Source organism: Leucopleurus acutus (genome assembly GCF_964270905.1).
Source record: "Leucopleurus acutus genome assembly, chromosome: 6".
Classification (NCBI taxonomy): domain Eukaryota; kingdom Metazoa; phylum Chordata; class Mammalia; order Artiodactyla; family Delphinidae; genus Leucopleurus; species Leucopleurus acutus.
Window position 1 is genome coordinate 108,714,784 of NC_139149.1, and position 7,277 is coordinate 108,722,060.

The following is a 7,277-nucleotide window of genomic DNA, read 5'->3' on the forward strand; positions in this document are numbered from 1 at the left end:
CAATGTGTTTCCAACAACTCTATAAATTATCTTTCTGACAACCCATCATATTAGATAATGGAATTACTGAGTAAATAAGGGACCAGATGACTCAAAGTGTTTTACAGTTGGGGACATCATGTCATATCGTGGCAGTACAGAAAGTCAACTTTGTAAAAGTTTGGGATTTCTCCTCCTTAAGATATTACATTACACTTCAACTGCCAAGTCGGAAAGAAACGGAATTAGTGATGTCAGTTCAAAGAACTAGGGAGTGATTTCCTTTGAATTTCATGATCTTCTCATCAGCTGCATAAGCAAAAAGTGAGATAATTTGTATTCATGGAGACAGATAGAATTCCATGTCATAGGCAAGGAGAAAAATTACCATGGCCTGGTTACACTAATAAAGGTTACTAGCTACTTTTAGCCCTTTCAGAAGTAAGTAGGATATAGATCTTTAATACTTTAAGAAGCAAAGTGTCGGGCTTCCCTGGTGGCGCAGTGGTTGAGAGTTCACCTGCCAATGCAGGGGACACGGGTTCGTGCCCCGGGCCGGGAAGATCCCACATGCCGCGAAGCGGCTGCGCCCGTGAGCCATGGCCGCTGAGCCTGCGCGTCCGGAAGCTGTGCTCCGCAACGTGAGAGGCCACAACAGTGAGAGGCCCGTGTACAGCGAAAAAAAAAAAAAAAAAAAAAAAAAGAAGCAAAGTGTTTTAGATACCATGGCTATGAAATAAATCAGTGGTAATACTAAAGTCTTTGGGTGGGGTTGGGAGGGGGACAAAAATATAATTTTATTATTGAATCAGAAATAAGCTAATTAGCTGAAGAACTTTAAAAAGGGTCTTGAGGGTTCATGCTTAGGATTAAAAATAGCCAAAGAGAGAGAATTAAAAATAAAAGTTTTTTTTTCCTGGATAACATTTTCACTTTGACTAATGTTACTGTATATCTTCTACTTTTATTTTTTATATAAAGTGATATACAGTAGAAAAGATGCTCTCAGATCCCATTTGTTTGTCTCCTTCTGCAATATAAGTAACAGAGCCGAATTTGTGCAGCAAACAAAATAAAGTTCTTTTCCTCCAACACACATTCCATCAGGCATCTGGAAAACATTTGAGGTCACACTTATAATCCTCAGATGAAAGAACTGATATGAATGAGAAAAGATTGTGTTCCTCCAAGGAATGAAAAGATTTGAAAATGAGTTTTTATCTTCTTTCTTAGATGTATTTTCCAGTCCTTACTGAAGGCCAACAAAACGGGCTCAAGACTCAACAGCAGAGCCCGCACGTAAATGAGCTGGGCTTGTGCTTCTGCAATCAATCAAATAATCACACTTTACCAGATAGTTCAAAAGACCATTATCAATGCTCACCTTACTCACAAAGTTTTACAGTTCTCTGTACAGCCTTGCCAGGAAGCAATTTTGGTACTTCTGTCACCACCTGGAATTATAGGCCCAGCTGTCAATGACCTAACAGCCCATTCATTCTACTATGATGAGATATGTCAGTCAAGTTTTCCACTGCACATGGAGTGAGAGGAGACTGGAGTGGGACTGTCCAAGCCAGCTCATCATGGGACTATTTCTTGCACGCTCACTAATAGAAGGTTCTCAACTCTCGGTGGACCATGAATACAATTACATTAATTCGGATGGCAAAAATTGTCTCTATCGTTTTGTTAACTTCTATTGAAAATTTAGCAATTCATTCCATTTTATTTTTTTTAACCTTAAAATATTGTTCTAGAAATTTCAGAAAATGAAGTGTTATCTTCTATCTCATTTTATTTTCATTCTCTTTTATGTTCTTTCTTCTTATCTCTTCATTTTTTAATCATATAATTTCAGCCAAACTGAGGGAACCCAGCCAGTTATGATTCAGTTCTTTTCTGCACTCTCTAAGACAACTGAAATTCCAAAGCTTCAGAGTCATGTTCGCTTTTTAAAAACTTTCAGCGTAAAGGCTCTTGTTGCTCAATTCAGATAAGGACATTATACTGTGTAATGGTCTTTGACTAAACTCTATCCAAATATTGATCAACACATGATTATAAATAGGATGTACTGGAATGCATTGTAGATATTTGCATCATCAATGTGATAACATGTGGTTGAACTGTTTGGTAGAAAAAGACTTCTGAGCATGGAATTACTATAGCTGCTGGTTACAATGTACAAGAATCTGCAGAGAAAATTGTGATTATGCACTGTGGAGGGACAAGTTTTAAAGACACTGCACAACATGTACTATTGTGCTAAAAATCATTCTGAGAAGAGGTATTCTCCAGCCTCTCCCAAAGAATCCATGAAACAAAAGAGATTAAGAATTCCTGCTCTGAATCACACATAGTGGTTTGACCTGTGCTCTTCTTTGGTGAGATGATGGAAGGGCTGGTGAAGCCATACCTGGAGCAGGGTTATCATTATGGACACGTGACCAGTGCAGTTACACAGGAGCATGGGCTCATGCTCTGCAATCACCATCTGGAAATTGGGAATTTTGGTTTTGCAAATGAAGTTCATTCGGAAGATGAAGCATGAACCAAGGACTTGGAGTCTTGACTCATGCGGAGTCAATTCTATACCCTATCTTTACCTTCCTGACTCCCTGAGACAGGTTCTTGTCCATCCAGTCCCCCACCTTGTCCTGCTTTTTGAACAAGAGGTACCACATTTTATTTATTTTTTACATTAAAATTTATTTATTTATTTATTTCTATTGATGTATAGTTGATTTACAATGTTGTGTTAATTATGCTGTACAGCAAACTGATTCAGTTATACATAGGTATACATTCTTTTTTTATATTTTTTTTCACTACAGTTTATCATAGGATATTGAATATAGCTCTCTGTGTTGTACAGTAGGACCTTGTTGTTTACCCATCTATATATAAAAGCTTACATCTGCTAATCCCAACATCCCAGTCCACCCCTCCCCCAAACCCCTCCCCCTTGGTAGCCACCAGTCTGTTCTCTATGTCTGTGATTCTGCTTCTATTTCATAGATAGGTTTATTTGTGTCATATTATAGATTCCACATATAAGTGATATCATATGGTATTTGTCTTTCTATTTCTGACCTACTTCACTTAGTCTGATAGTCTCTAGTTGCATCCATGTTGCTGCAAATGGTATTATTTCATACTTTTTTATGGCTGAGTAGTATTCCATTGTGTATATGTAAGAGGAACCACATTTTAAATAAATGTTTCATTGTAGAATAGCTTTTATTTACAGAAAATTTGTAAAGATGGTACAGAGAGATCCCATATATCCACTATTGAGTTAATTAGTAGTGGAGTTGGGATTTGAACCCAAGTATATGAGGTCCCAATACTCACAGTCATATAAGTTTATAGAACCATCACTTTCTTCCTGGCCAAGGGCATTGGGAGGGTATGTTGTAGACCATCTAGTTATCATTGAGGTTCCTGTAACTCAGCTTCCTCCTCCACCTAAATCACCTAACACCACTCTCTCTTCTTCCATTCCTGCCTTTGTAAGTTTTGCTTTGTGTTGTTTTCCATAGTTACCTTCATAGCAGCACAGGATTTCAATATATGCAGTGGCCAGGTCCCTAAAAACATGATTAGCAGAGCTTGGATCTAAAGGTGAGTGTTGAATTCTCTAATCCCACTGTTTTGGAAATTCAGAAATCTCCAGTATCCCTCAGAGAAGGAATATGGTAAGTCACTTTAAAGCAGGGACAGAGACTGTTCTAGTTCTGGGTGAACACTTATAGAGAAATGATCCAGCAGGTTCCTGCTAACATTTAACTCTTCCAATCAAACTGCCTTTCTCTGGCAGGAAATTCTCCTTTTCCAGCTCTCCTAAGTGTTGAAACAATCATTTGTTTTATTACCTATTGCAGTAGTGTTGGCCATCAGTCTCATATTTGTGACTAGTTGACATCTGTTCCAATTAAAAAGTTAAATCCATACTCATGATAGTCTATAACTTCTCTTGAGCTCCCACCAATCATCAGCAGTAAGAAGCATGAAAAAGACTGTCCACAGAAGCCTACCAGCCCTGCCTGGCCTGTCCCCCTCAAGCCTGCAGTACACCCCCTCCCACCATGTGTCACTGCCACAGGAAGAGAACAGTAATTAAACAATATGATTAAAGCTCAGTTTGGCACTCATTCTGCATCCAGGATAGAAGAATAGACACTAATCATGTTCTAGCTCTAGATTTGTTGGAGAAGAGGTAAAAAGCAACCCTAAGTATAGCAGTGGAAAGTGTTCTGCTAGGTTAACCATCCATTTTTCACCTGTTACTATGGTTGGGTAAGGCTGACCTCTCTCACAGTTAGAAAAACAGCAAAAGAGCTCAAGATGTGAATTTGAGCATTTCTTCTTGCGGGTTTGCTTTGAACTCTTTCTGGCATTTCATTATCCCCCAGGGCTCTGAAATATCTTGTGTTTCTTGAAGCTGCACTGAATCTGGAATCCATTACATTTTCTTCTTCTTTTGGTTTGGTGGAAAATCATTTAATAACAGGTAGGATTCAAAATTAAAACCATGTTCACTAAGTCTGAAACACCAGAGAAAAGCAAAGGTATATAATCGAGGGAAGCTATTTTGATTAAATACCTTTCTCAAAATCATCCAATTTTTCTTTTCCCTTTTAAATGTTTCCAAATTACTTCTTTTCCATCCTTTATACATATCTTGCTGGGAGAGACATGGCTGAGGTCAAACGAATGATGTGACTTCTGGGAAAGAAAAGGAGACATACAACATGGAAACTACACTTGGCAACCTTGGAGTGAGAATCAGAAGTCCCCAAAACCGAGTTCTTCAGGAGAAAATGTTTGCTTTGGTGTGCTAGGATAGGATACGTGTGGCTAGACCTTGCAGCTGAAACCACCTTAGATCCTATATTATCCTTAGTTCAGTTAGAGAATAGTATAAAGCCACAAATATCATTTAATAATAAGGGAAAATCTTTATATTACTCTTCCCCTATGGTTTCTGTCTTTTCAGAAGTTCAAACACATATTCAGAACATAAAAATAATCTACTCCATGAGTTGTGTTAACCTAGAGTTTGCTGATATTAAAACAGATGCCTAGTTTTATGTGTGGAGCAAAGATTTGTTTGTTTCCAATTTTCTTCTTGAAAATGTCCCAAAAGTGGCAAGAAAAATGAGATAAAGAGTGTTAAGATGAAATTCAAAATCCATCATTGATGAAACTAGATAAAATTGGTAATTCTGAAACACACTATAAGACGTGCTGCCAGATTCAGTGAAGATCAAAGAGAAGTAAAAAGTGTGACTGGGTGAGGATCCTCGTGGCATGAAGTTTTGAGAAGCATGAAAGTAGATATGAATGAAGAATCACCTGGTAAATCAAATAACCCCAAAGCCATGAGCAAAGGTGGCAAGTGAAAGAAAAGAGACAGGCCTTCTCTGGTGAGGAGACCTGCATCAGCTCATCTCAGTGAGCTGGGAAGGAGCAAAGGCCACAGTAACTCACAAATATAACCTTGAATTACGAGGAGAATTCTCACTAGCTTATGACATGGCCTTTGCTACTTATTAATTAAATTTCATAGAATAGCTGTTTAAGAATAATTATGTCAATCAAATCTGGGTAATGATGATTATTTATATTATGAATCTCACAGTAATATATATAGCTCATACTATGTGCGAGGCAACATCCTAGGCATGTTACCTATATTTAACCCTCACAACAACCCTACAAGTTAGGTATTCCTATTATCCCCATTTGAGAGATGAGGAAACTGAAGCACAGAGAGGTTAAATAACATAGGGGGTTTGAGTAAGTTTCCCAGGGTCAGATAACTAGAAAGGGGTAGTCAGCGTGTGGACCCAGACAATCTAGCCCTAGAGTCCACACTCTTAACTACACAAGCACATCTCCAGTGTTCTGGTCTCAGTATCCCATCACGCTTTAAGAGTTACTGAGGATGTCAAAGAGCTTTTATTTTTGTAATTCATTTAAAATTAACAATAATAAGCCCATTATATTTTAATATGAATTTTAATGCAATATAACTATAGTTTGCAAACCAAAAAAAGAAAAAATGTGTGAGAAGAGGGCATTGTTTTACATTTTTTTTAATCTTTTTTTTTAATTGGAGTACAATTGCTTTACAATGTTGTGTTAGTTTCTGCTGTACAATGACATGAATCTTTTAATGTCTGGATTAATAGAAAAAAGCTGGATTCTAATACCTGCTTCCACATTTAATCTGGTGAGATATGTTGCTTTGGCTGGCATATATGAAGAAAATCTGGCTTTACACAATATGTAGTTGGAAAAGGAGCAGTATTTTAATATAAGCTTTTTCAAGTAATTGTGGATATTCTTATTTAATACTAAAAATACTTGAAAAGTTGTAGTTTCTTAAAAGGTAGTTTCAGGGTGGAATATGAAACCACAATGAACTTTTCTTACAATCCATTGGTCTAATTTGCACTTTGAATGACTCTTTTACCCATGCATGATTTTGTAACATGATGCACTGGTCATTTGGATCATTGAGTAATACAGATCTTTTAACTGTTGACTCATTTTATTGTGCAATATTAAGAAATCATACTGTCGAAATCATTATTAAACTCATCAGAAATGTTGTTAAGTGTTGGGAAGCTGTCAAGCTCAGAATGGCACAACAAAGTTTTTCCAAACTTCCAATTTTTGCTTGAAAGTCTGAATTTTTTATTGGCAACAAATTTTCACTTATCTTCTTTCATGTGACAGTCTCACTTGATTTATTTTTGAGAAAATATCTGCCAAATACTCAAATCTGAATAATCTTAGATTTTCTCTCAGTTATTCTTTCATGTAAAGATGGTATTCCATGAACTAATAAGAATCTGCTGTATAAAAAATAAATAAAATAAAATTCAAAAAGAAAAAAAAAAGAACCCACATGCCAATGCAGGGGGACACAGGGAAAAAAAAAAAAGATGGTATTCCATGAACAAGGAGCTTATTTTCTTTGAGACAAACATCACATTTTCATACTCAGCAGAAGTACTCTATGTGTAATTCTCATTTCATTGTGCAAAATATTTTAAAGACATGTACTTAAAAGACAAGATTTAATAGAATTAACAATTATCTCTGCTTCATTAAAAATATTCTTACAGAAAACTAAAACTAGGAATTTTTTAAAACCATGAACTTATCAGTGTGAAAATGACAGTGACAACCAGTACATATTGATGCTGCTGCCTTAATTCCTGTTAAGGACCAACAGTTTCAGCCACCAATGCTTTCACACCATTGGTATAAATGTCAAAATA